The sequence below is a fragment of the Mandrillus leucophaeus genome, unplaced genomic scaffold, assembly GCF_000951045.1.
Source record: "Mandrillus leucophaeus isolate KB7577 unplaced genomic scaffold, Mleu.le_1.0 Scaffold355, whole genome shotgun sequence".
NCBI lineage: Eukaryota > Metazoa > Chordata > Mammalia > Primates > Cercopithecidae > Mandrillus > Mandrillus leucophaeus.
In genome coordinates this window covers 452905-465570 of record NW_012103754.1, presented here as the reverse complement: position 1 = coordinate 465570, position 12666 = coordinate 452905, and the positions used below count along the sequence as shown (strand labels likewise).

General features: G+C 43.3%; 1 protein-coding gene across 3 annotated transcripts in view; it reads right to left on the bottom strand.

Annotated features, from left to right (window-relative positions):
• MYT1L (myelin transcription factor 1-like) overlaps nt 1-12666 on the bottom strand; it is a 557824-nt gene that overhangs the window by 379750 nt on the left and 165408 nt on the right. For all 3 annotated transcript variants that reach the window (XM_011989525.1, XM_011989526.1, XM_011989527.1), the window contains exon 3: nt 10039-10155. The gene's annotated coding sequence lies outside the window, so the exon portion shown is untranslated. The remainder of the gene's footprint in view (nt 1-10038; nt 10156-12666) is intronic.

Genomic DNA, 12666 nt, shown 5'->3' with positions numbered 1-12666 from the left:
TCTGGGGTCCACAGAGAAAGGGGTTGGGTGGGAATGTAGGTGGTGTCTGGGGTCCACAGAGAAAGGCGTCGGGTGGGAATGCAGGTGGTGTCTGGGGTCCACAGAGAAAGGTGTCGGGTGGGAATGCAGGTGGTGTCTGGGGTCTGCAGAGAAAGGCGTCAGGTGGGAATGCAGCCGGTGCCTACGGTCCACAGAGAAGGAGGTCGGGCAGGAATGCAGGCAGTGCCCGTGGTCCACAGCAGCTGAGCCCTCCTGACTCACCCCTTGGAAAGCAGCAGGTCTGAGGCTCTGCTCATGTCCATGTCACCCCTCTTCCTAGGCACACAGGATGCCTGTACCTCCAAGTTTCCTGGGCAGTGGATTGGGGTCTGAATCTGACTCTGACTAACGGAACACTGTGGTCTGGCCCAAAGTGTCCTGCACAGTTTTCATGGCCACGCTAATTTCTGGAAGACTCAGATTCCACAGGGCAGGGCCACGCACTGAAGGGGCTGCCCAGCTGGCAGTAAGCTGTGACATGAGCAAAGAATAAACTTTAATCAGGGTTCTGCTTTCTGAGTTCATTTCTGAATTCATGTTTTAAACAGCCTAGTCTATTCTGACTAGTTCAGATCATGGCCATATTTACAGGCGTCGGAAACGTTCTCTTGCTCTCAGGTGGCGGTTTGCACTGCTACTTTTATCAGTGCTCACAGTAACCTGAATTGCCACCCTGCAACCCCTTGATTTATAACCCCGTGACCTTGGAAATGTGGCAAATAAATTTACTGCAAGCACTGATAAAAGTAGAAGTGGGGCCTTCATTACCACCCCATTAGGTCTTCAATGGAGATCAGAGCTCCAGGTAGAATATAGAAATAAGATCTTGGCTAAGTGGGTCTATCCGCAGAATAAACCCCACCTACCAAGTGCACCTGTTTCTGAAACTACCAGCAGGACCACCTGGCCCTAAATGAGTGATGTTTAAAGAACGGTTCTGGGACCACCTCCATTAGAACCCCCAACCTTGCTTTTCTTTCTACATGGGGCTCTGAGGATCTCCGTTTGAGACCTAAGGTGGGGGCCTTCATCACCACCCCATCACCACCATGGTAGCTAAGATACCATCTCTTATCCTACCTGCCTCAGTTATACCTATTCATATTTTCTGTAAGAGCAAATCATCAGTTGCAAATCTGTGACAAGGTATTTTGAAGACTTATCACTGAAATAGAATTTATGTTGCCTGACGGTAGTTGCAATTAAGTAAGAGACAAAACAACACAAACAAAAGGACTTTGACCTCCTATGCTGTCATGAGTTCTGAAGGGATTCTTTGCCTTGACACACCCGGGAAAGTGTTAGTGGTCCGTGACAAAGACGAAATGGGAACAGGTATAAATTTTATGTCTATCAGAAAAGAGCAAAGTTCTTGCTTCTCTTTTTCATTGAGAGAAATAATTTTTTTCCTCATAATTCTTATTCATGCATGTTTCATATAGTGAAAAATGACCTCAATATCATCCCCTATAGCAATACACATATTTTTATAATTTAAAAGAATACACATAATTTATATAAATTTAATTTCTTATGGATATTAAACAAAAATAGTGTACGTAATTTACCTCTTTTTAATGAACTTGGCTAATTCAGATTATTTGATTGTGGTGATGCAGTCAAGCTGTTGGAGTGTTTAAGGTCATGTAGGTGAATAGGTGTTTGTTTTTTGTTTTTCATTGTGTTTTTTTCTTATAGTTATGTCCATATTATTTGTCTTTTGCACCCTCTTCCTCTTTCCTTCATTTCTTCCTTCCTGTGGCTTTGCTTTTTTAGGTCTTTTAAGTCTTCCCTTGGAACTTATCATTTCCTGCTGCCATTTGTGTTTCATTTTGTTTTTATCTAACGCCTGTTCCACGCATCCTGTTTGGATGAGGCTGGCTTGCACGACTATGAACAAAACACGTGGGCATCACGACATCTCTTTGCTGCTTCATCCTTGTGGGTCCAAGCCGACCAAGTTTGCTAAACACCTGACTTCCGAGCCACCGAGGGCGTCAACACTGGCTCTTATCTTTTGGTTGCTTTTCAAGACCTAGCACAATGCCTCACATAGAGTAGCCACCCCAGATTGTCGGTTGACCAACTATCCTTTTTATTTTCTGTGTGGGACTGAATGAGAAGAAATACCATCTGCATAAACTTGTGACATTCTGCAATGTGCTTTCAGGGCATGTGAAAGAAAGACACGTGCTGGCAACAGACGATAGACGTGGCTTTCGGGAGCACACACACGCCGCTGTTCAAAGACGGCTTCCCTGTAGCCCCCGCCTGTAGGACTGCACTCCATGTACACGAGTTCCCAAACGGAGTGTCCTGCTACAGCAGTTTATTTTCATGAATCGGACACAGGACACATAAACGCACTGTGATAGAAGGAAAGAACGGCACTCACAGTCCACCTGCAGCTTCACCAATAAACACTTTGGCTTAGAAAACTCTCCATTTGGCGGGACTCTTTCCTCCTAACCTGTAAATAAGGGGCAGTGAAGGCCTGCCAGCTGCTTCCCGGGCGAGTCTCTGCTGGAAAGGGGACCTGCGCCGGCTCTCCAGGGACACCAGAAGCGGAGCTCGCGGACCCCCCAGTCAGAGACAATTTGTCTTTCCTTAAGTTGGAAAGGAGATTTCGAGTTCTATGATCTACCTCTGATGGTCTAAAGTACATCTCTAAGGAAATGGATGCAGTAAGGTTACTTGGTAACTTTGTCCATGTTAGACACCAAGTACAGGTGGGGTACATGAACCAGTCACACACACACACACACACACACACACACACGTGCGCACACACACACACACACACATGCACACAGGTGACCACAGACATCCACATGCCACACACATATTTTCCTGAACCTCACAGACATTGTGGCAAGCTCACACTTAAATATGTCAACATTTAACTTCTAAGAAAAAAAACACATTCTCCCACATAATCGATGTGTAATTTCAACAGAAAAGGAAGTTAATCTTATTTAAATCGTATCATAAAATATACAGAATATTGGGAATATTCACATTTCCCCAACTGTCCATATGTCCTTTATAGCTGTTTTAATGTATAAAACATAACTAGGATATAAAATTACGTTTTCCTTTATTATTCTAAAGAATGTCTTCCACAATTGCTGCTGTTTTCTCACATTGTCACCTCATAGCTCTTTCTTGAATGTTGTGTTCAAAAATACTTTTTAAAAATAACTTTGAGATTCTGACCTTTATTACTGAAGAAGTAAATAAGTAATAATAAAATATTTTATTTTTCTACTTTGTGAAGCAAGTTTTAAAGTAGCGAATTTTAGAAAGAAGAGCATGTATGAAATATTACGAGAGCTATGGGAAAAACTGAAGTTATTAAAAGGTAATTGTGTTTATTAGGCATACACTGTTAACTAGAGAATCTGATAGGAGAATTTCTCCCTCTTCTTTTATTTATTTCCTTCCTCATCTCCTTATTTCCTTTCTTAATTATCTAGCCTGCCTGCCTCTTTTCCTGCCTCCCTCCTTCCCTCTCCCCCTTCCTCCCTCCCACTGTTATAAACTCATGCACAGGCTGTTTTGTCTACAGGCCACTCAGATAAGTCCTCATGAAACAGGAAGCCCTCTTCAAACACTCTCCTATGGCCTCCCTCCCAGCCTCCACCACCAGCACTGCCATCTTCTTTACCTACTCCTGTCACTTAGCTCTGATCCCAATCATTTAGATGGATACATCTCTGTATTAGCGATAAATGCTGAATAAGACTCCACAAGCATAACTGTGTATTGTAATGAGGGGAAAGGGGGTGGCAATGCACGGGTTTCCGAGTCAGAATTGAAATCCAGAGCTGTCATTCACTGGCTGCGACCTCGGTCAAGTCATTTAAGCTATGGATCCTCAGTCTCCTTAGTTGTAAAATCGCATGAATAATCCCTTTCTACCTAAAATGAAGGGCCGGTGAGGATACATTAGATTGGTTATGGGAAAGTATTCTTTCATGTTTCTTTTAAATTTTATTTTTTGAATATGAGATACATTTGCATCATTCAAAAATAAAGAAACAAATTAATAAATGAATGAACGAGAACAATGAAAACATTTCCCTCTCAACCTGCCTTTTCCCTTAGTAACCCCCATACATATTTTTTAGTGTTTTTGTCTATCCTAGATTTTTTATGCAAATACAAGCAAATACATATGTGTGTGTGAAGTCATAGTTTTGCTTCTCTTCTGTATCTTGCTTTTTTCTTTAACAAAATCTTCCTAAAATCTTTCCGCATCGGTTCAGAGTGCGTCTTCACTCTCCACATAGCTGCATAGTAAGTGAAGGCACTTCGATTGAATACCATAAAGCATAACACAGATGTAAATCAGGTCACTTCCGCCTTAGTCTTTTATGGCGAGGCAAGTGTGCCTTGGGTTCTTTATGAATAATAATGAGGGTGGCCCTGGTTTGAAGGGCTGGTGCTTCTTGCCAGCCGCTGCGCTGCAGATTTTACAAGCATTAGCTTGTAAAATTAGTCTATAATCCTCAACAACCCTATGACGTGGGAAACACTCCCATTGTTTTACAGATGAAAACCCCAGGTTTTGAGGGGTGAGTGTAGAATTTGTGTATGTTTTCAAAGTTGTACTGTGAAGCCCTTTCGCTCTTCTTCCCTGTTGGGCGCGATGATGTCTGAATCCCACCTTGATCTGCACAGCGTTGCTGCACTGTATGCCCACCACATGCACCTTCACCTTCTTCAAACCAGATACCCCTGTCCTCCTGGAGACCCTCAACAACTTCTCCTGGACTCTGTCAACAGCCCCCTGTCCTCCAGGCACTGGCGTTAGCTCCTCCAATCCACACTTCACACTGGGAAATCAGACCCTGTCTCCTCTTTGCTCAAACTCACCCGTAGTCTCTCACCATCTACAGAGCTCAACTGAAACTCACCAGGCCCACCCTGCCCTCCCTCCCACTTCCCACTCCCAAACCTCGGGCCTTTCCCGATGCTGCTACCACATCTGGACTATCCTTGTCTAAGTCAAAAGGTGTCCTTGGAGCCAGCCTGGGAGGTAACTCTGCAGCCCTCCGTGCCTTCTCCAGGAACACACAGATTCCCCCTTTGGGGTGGTTTCGTCCGCATGACTTTGCAGCTCCTCCTCCAGCTATTCTCTTGTTGTGGCTGCTCTTATGCCCTCACCCTTATTAAACGGCTCAACAAGAACAGCTTTTCTGCAGAATTCTCTGATTCCATTTCTATATAACATCTGGCATGTAGTAGTTGACTCAAACATATGTTATACAAATGCACAAAAGAAAATATTTTTTTTGCATATGGATGGGGTATTTGAAATAATTCACTTATAATGCATTTTATTTAAAAAGATAGGCATTTATTTCATTTAGATGTGTGTTAAATTTTATCCCTTCACTTGCACCCACAAACAACAACAAATGAGAAACTCAAAAAAACAGGTGACTTCACATCGGTGGGATGTGTGTGTAGACTTATGAGGCACCTGTAGATCTATGAGTAACTTTGCAGAACGGTGTGGGCTCAACAGGAGGAGGAAGCACGGGCATCCCAGAGGCTCCAGGTCGGAGGGGTGTGCAGTAAAAAAGATGGAAGGTTGCATGATGAGGGTGTGCATTGTATTTCATTTAAAAGAGCACTACATGTGCATGCTAGGTAGTCAAGTGCCAAGTCAGAGCTGAACATAAAAAGTAATTCTTTCTGCTACTTTTGACCTTCAGTTAAAAGCACTCCTTAGGTGTGTTGGGGTGCATACGGAAAGTTCTGGATCTTACTTTCACACTTTATAACACTTACTGCAGGTCCTTGCACATCAGCTGTTTCTAAATTATGAACAAATGAAAACAAGGCTTTACACGGGAAGGTAATGGACCCACCCATTGCTGAGACTGACATTTTTCGGGTGCCTACACAATAGATATAGCAAGTGATGTGATGAGAGCGGGGTACACAAATAAGCCACACTCCGCCTTCAGGGCCCCAAGCTCTCCGAATGCTTCAGATGACCCTGAAGTGCTTTGGATAAAAGATGCTGACATGGAGACTGGTCAGCGCTGAGCGTGTTTTACTTCAAACACAGAATCAGTGTTCCAGGCTGTTTGTGCCTCTGCTACCTGAGAGCGACTCTCCTTTTTCCAGGAGTTTTTACTTCCAAGAAATAACGGAGGCCGAACCCATTCCAACCTTTCTAATGCTCAGCCCCAAGGCCCCAGAGCCAGGTGATGCAGTCGGTGGTCTTCACTGGGGAGCTGCCATCTGGAGGGGAACCGGGCACCTCTGTCCACTTCTCATTTCAAAAACAACACAGCTCTGGGAAATTCTAAAACATCTTCTATGTTTCAAGGACTAAATTTAGTGTTTTAGACACTTATAACATGTAATCCTTGTAACAGTTCTGTTAAGAAGCAATTATTATGGCCATTTTACTGATGGGGAAACTGAAACTCAGGTTCAAGGAGCCAAGTAACTTCTCTGCAGATGATGGGGTAGAATCAGGATTTGTTCTCCAGTCTGACGTCCTATAACTTTCTGGGAAATTTCTGCTGGACGCTGAACTACTTACGGGACCAGCAGACCTTTCCTCTCTCAGCTCCTTGGGCAGTACGGTAGGGGCACACTCGGCAGGTTGTGTTCCTGCTGTTTCTCTCTCGATCACCTCTTTTGGCTTGTTCTGTAATAACGTATTATCATGTAGGATGCTACGTTAAAGATACACCGATTCCAGCAAGTCATCTCAGTGGAAAATGTCAACTAATGCTCTGTTTTGGCTAAATCACGTATGACACAGATTCACATGCCAAATAAGATTTTTGAAGTCCGAGGCAAACATAAGGAGCCTTTAAAAACATCTATGGCATCGTTAAGGTCTTTTTCAGCATTAAGCTTTTTATCAAGCTGGTGGCGTACAGTCCCCTGCAACTGGAAATCATTCTCTTTTGTGTTTGGTATTTTATTCTCCATGTTCGCTATGTTTTTTTTTTTTTTTTTAAATGTGTCAAATTCATATGTTTATGTTTTTGTTTTGTAGTTGCAGAGGATGTGGGAAAACAGGCCGAATAGAATTCCACCCCAAGCAGTCATGTGGTCTGGTCCTGTCGCGTGGCCACGCCCGGCTCTGCCCCACAGACTGCTGACCGGCATCCCTCACCCTTCCGGGAAAATGTTTTCTTTTGGCCTAGGTGCGGTTTTACGGACAGAACTCCCTCTGTATCCAGGCGTGGAAACACCCCTTCCAGTTGGATTTGGTTTGGTTTCACATCCCACACAGTTTTCAGGATGATATTTCTAGTCAGACAGGGTGATACAGGCACAAACACACTAGGAACGTTTCCTCCGCTTGAAATCTTTCGAGTCTCTTGAATTCTGCTCTGATTTCCACAGAGGTGACAACCTTGCTCTCTTCATCCTTCTTTCAGACTTTGTGGAAGCTTCTGCTAGCTCCACCTTGGGTACCAGGCTCAAGCATCAGCGAAGGGCTTTCCTGGGAGCAGCACGTCTGTGGACGGTAACTTTAGACTCTGTCCTGCGAGTTTGCAAGGGAGCGCTCACCCAGGGAGGAGTCAGTGACCATTTCTCTGCCAAAAGTGACTGTGGCTATTTCAGAACTGGGAACTTAAGTCTTCACCATGGGTTGACAAACTCAGGCTCGCAGGCCAAATCTGTTCTCTACCGATGCTGTAAATAAAGTTTTATTGTCAGGCGGCAATGTCATTTGCTCGCTGTTGCCTATGGCTCACTTCAGACAGTGGTGGCAGTGGTGAGCAGTTGCACGGAGACCACTCCCTCCCCAAAGTCTAAAATAGTATCTGGCTCTACAAAAAATGTTGGCCCACCAGGTCTATGTAACACAATGATTTACAAATTGCCATTTTATAGCTTATTATGTGAAGATGTATTCTCATTAATATAGCAATGTATTCCCATTCTATAATGCTAAATCTATTTATTTCTAGGTACTGTTTTATATATATTTCATTGTATCACCCATTTACTAAAGTACTTATGACATACATAGAGAAAATAGATATTGACCATCCCCTGAGAGTCAAATATTAATCTTTAAAAAAGAAGAACATTGATAACAAATCCCAGAAGTCAGAGGCTCTGTGTCTGCATACTTCACGGTGTGTGGCTGTCACGGTGACCTTTACGCCTTGCTACCAGAGCCCTGAAAGTGAGGAATGATTGGTGAGGACTGAATGAAGACAATGAGGATTGAATGGAAAGACTGACGTGAAATGCAAGCATTGGTTGTGTGTCTTGCTCTTATTATCTAATTGGATCTGGAGGCCCCTGGAGACCTTTGGGTGCTAAGCTTGTCTTACACCCAGAAGGGTTTGCTCACCCAAGCCCTGGCTGGAGGGATCTCGGTGTACACGCCACTGAGCATGGCAGTCTCCAGGGCAAAGCAGGACAGGATTTCAGCTGCTAGAACCTCGAGATCTCTTTTTTCCCCTAACCAAGTTCAACTTGCTCTCCCACTCTGAAAACGGACACCTCTCAAAATCAAAGGTGATGCCTCAGCTGAGAACCCTACTGAAAGCCAAGTATGAACATGGCTGTTGCTTGCACATCCAGCTCACTGTTTTTCCTTGTGGTTTCATGTAATTCCGGGTGAGATTGGTATGTGAATGCTTTATATCCAACTACACTGAGCACGCTCATTGAAATGCGAACATCTAACTCAACGCCAGAATCCAATTCAATGAAGCCACATGTAAACATTACACCCTTATAAAATATGTCATTAAACGTCCTTAACTTATTACTAAAATTCAATGAGATGAGATAAAACAAGACAGCCTAGACATATGAAACACCTACAGTTCAGAAACTTTAACTGCTTCTGAAGCCAAGTGTGCATGAACACTCAGTGTGAATAGGTTCTTTTGTTTTTTCTTTTTGCTGTTGTTGTTGTTTTAACCTCGGGGAAATGTACGATTAAACATAATGCCTTCCCAAAACTGAAGCAACGAGTGCAGTGAGTTTCTTCAGGAAAACGAATAGGGTATAGACGAGAAAATGATTAGAACAATTGTGACCTATTACAGCAGTTCATAAAGCTCTCGAAGCTTGCAGCACCCACAAGCTTGTGGCATATGGAAGACAATCCCAGCCTCTAATTTCTGTGCAGTGGTAAGTAGTTCTATTATCAGACAGGCAAATGGGGCGGTCGGCAGACAAATAAATCACGATTGCACAGTGAACCTTAAAATGCACGCCACAGCTTTCCTTATAGAGCATGCTGAGAAATTGCCATTTTTACCAGAATTTTCTTCTTTTCTTCATCAGAGTGACATATATAAAAGTACTTTGAAATGTGAGTATTGAGAAGATAACACCAGAGTTCCCATCCCACTCACTCGTTCAGAACCAGAGACTTTGCAGGATCTGAGATTTGGGCCATATTTCAGTCTTGTCGACCTCCAGCCCTAAAAATATGTGCTGCCAGGCAGCAGCCACTGGGTATGTGCCAATCTCATCCCTCCCCAATCCTCCAAATCAGACCCCAAGTGCTTTACTAAGCAGTTCCTTCTGCTGCAAGTGTGGATTCTGTGTGCAGTGATTCTACACCAGCCATTTCCACGTGAGGGTCATGGGCACCCTTCCCTCCCCACTGGCCACGCCGAGGCATCCTCTCAGCACCCACAAAGGAGGCTCACATCATTCCTGCCCGATACAACGTCAGCAGTGAGGACAAGCTACGCCTCATCTAATTCAACTGCAAAGGGCTCTGTTTGGCAGGAATTGTCTCTTTGGAGAGGATGCGCAATGCAACTTTTAACTGCCTCCCAGAAGCCATGAAGTACCAGGCAGCTAAGATGAAAGCATTTACTCAAAGCAGCAAATGGGACAAGCACCAGAGGAGGGGCTGCCTGCAGCAATCCCGGGAGCCCCGTGCTGGGCACAGGTACCTGTACTCTGTCGCCAGGAGCCCCGTGCTGGGCAGGGGTACCTGTACTCTGTCGCCAGGAGCCCCGTGCTGGGCAGAAGTACCTGCACTGTCGCCACGCTGGGTGGGTGATCCCTGGACCTGATATTCTTCTGCCGTCCACCAGGGTTCGAAGATGCCCACTGGATAGGAATTCACCAATTCTCCTCTGAGTTCATTTTCTAAAGGATAGAGCGACAACACAAAATACCTTAAGTAAGAGAAGGGAGGAGGGTGTAAGGAGGGTTTGCTCCCCTGTGCTGTGACACTCACAACAGCTACGTTTCAAGATACGTAACTGCACCTTGAGAAGATGTGTAAATAATTTTACTCAGAAACCTTGTTATAAACTCTAATAATGGCTAACTAGATGTACTTTTTAACATTTAATTGATTTACTTTGAAACCTAAGATATTGAGGAGTTTTAAATACATGTCCTAGGTTTGAAGGTAAAATCAAATGCACTTAATATTTAGATTGAGCCATTACTGGCCCATTTCTCAGATGATTGCCTCCTTTAACACTTTGATGTAATTAGAAAACAATTTAATACGGGAGAAATATTTTGTATGTTTATTCTTTGGAAATAAGAGAATTTAATTCATAAGAAAATATAGTTTGCTGATGACAAGGCCACTTCCAAATGTCAGCTCAATTTTATCTTACTGTAACAACAACAAAAGAAATTACCTTCATTAATGGAAATGTAGAAATTGTTAACTTTCTATCATGTTTTTCTGCAATGTTATCTCAGTATTAGAAACCATTGACTGTTCTAATTTGAAGAAGAAATATCCATAGTATTTCAAAGTCTACTATCAAAGAGAGAATTTATTTTGTTAAACAAAATGATGAGCTAGAAAATCAGAAAGTGAGAGGGTGATGCCTCAGTTAGGGAAGCCATTGTTTCTGGTGCAAACCTCCTAATTCCAAGAGGCTCATTAAAGTGCGTCTATGGCAATAACAGACAAGTGTTAATGGGCCTCAGTGAAGTGTGTCAGGAGAACGAAGAGACCCTGAGGGGCTCCCCATGCTGTTTATGATCAGCTAGATGCAGCAGCATTACCATAAATCCTCTAACAGATACTGTACTTCCCGCCTGTAATAAGATGATAGCCAGAGTGCTTAGCAAGTGGAACTTGAAATAAGATAACACAAGATTTCCTAGGAAACACAAAGGCAGCCGATAAAATGCAACCGTAACAGTTATTATTATTTCCCCTAATTAGAATTTACTAAAACAAACACGTAAAGAACAAAATAATTCCAAAATAGATACGTGGAGCTAGAGAGGTTTTAAAATTACCCTGAAAAATCAAGGTTCAAAACTTGAATGAGAGTTAGTGTATTCATTTTGTTGCAAAGTCTACAGGTATCAGTTTGGAGTTATTTTGTAATATTTAAAAATATATACTTAGTTTTTAACACAAATTATAATTTGGGGTCTTATTTATAGCAGTACACAGCTATCTACACTGGAAAATCTCTGATAACAGTGGTGTGTTTTATGGCTTTTTCTCAACACCCACATAGTATAAATGCAAGGAATTCTTGCAGTTTCTTCCTGAGGCAAACGCCCCTGCATCAGACATACCACCTTGAAATCATCTACAAAGATTCAGGAGCATTCACCCCGGACAAACAACGCCTTCTTCTAGCTCAGGTTTGCACTCTGATCATTAATGCTCGGAATTCAGACCCACGTCCTTTCGAGGCAGAGACAGAGGCAGACGTGAAAGCACATGTGGAGATTCCCTTCTGGACAGTTTGATGAGGATGAGTGTCCTCTTGGTGGATACTCCCTGTGAACTGACCTCTTTGATTTTAACTGTTTGAACTGGGTCCCTACTTCCTCAATCAGATTATACTAAGGCAATTAGCATATAAACTTGATATTATTAATATTGAAATAATATGATTTTAAAATATAACTATTCGTTTCTTCAAGTGTTATTGATTATATGGACGGTCATTACTCCTGGGTGAGCAAGACCCATCTCAGCCAATCTTGGTATGAACGTTTGTTGAGTGAATAAAACTCTCTGAAGTTCAGGTTCTGTAACTGACAATAGCAGGGCTGGGCTAAAAGTTTAAATACGTTTTTCAGCACCGAATGCTTTAAGCAAGAATCCCACTGCTGTGGTACTTGATATGAATCCCCAGGCAGCAAGTGAGCCATGAGTAGAGGAGTGTGGTGCCCTCCTTGTGAGGCTCACTCAGACTTCCTTTCTACGTGTGTTGTGTGTTGAGTGTGAATGTGTAGCTTTGAGTCTTGGCTCAGTGGTTTCGGGAATTATCGTGCAAATCTCCTTCTCTTGGAGAAGTGCCTCCACCATGGGGCACTGCTGAGGAAAGGAAGAACCAAGCCAGTCTTCCTCCATCCTCTCTTGCCAGGGTGGTGCCCACCACCCCTGTGGGACACAGATGGAAAGAAGTCAGCTCCTGGTGACTTTTCCTGCAGGCATCAGCCTCTGAGGCACACGTATTCATTCCTGTCGTCGTTGCTTTTCTAAGATTTCTTGTCAAGAAGACCTTTTGTTTAGCTGAGTGTTGCTGAAATGGCAGTGCTTGCGCCCGTCTGGTAACCCAGATCACACCTGCAGGCTTAGCTACTAGTGGAAATGGGTCATGCTCTTGGTTTTTCACCCTAAAAGTTCCGTGTGAGATTGGTTAAAAGATGAGAGCTATATGT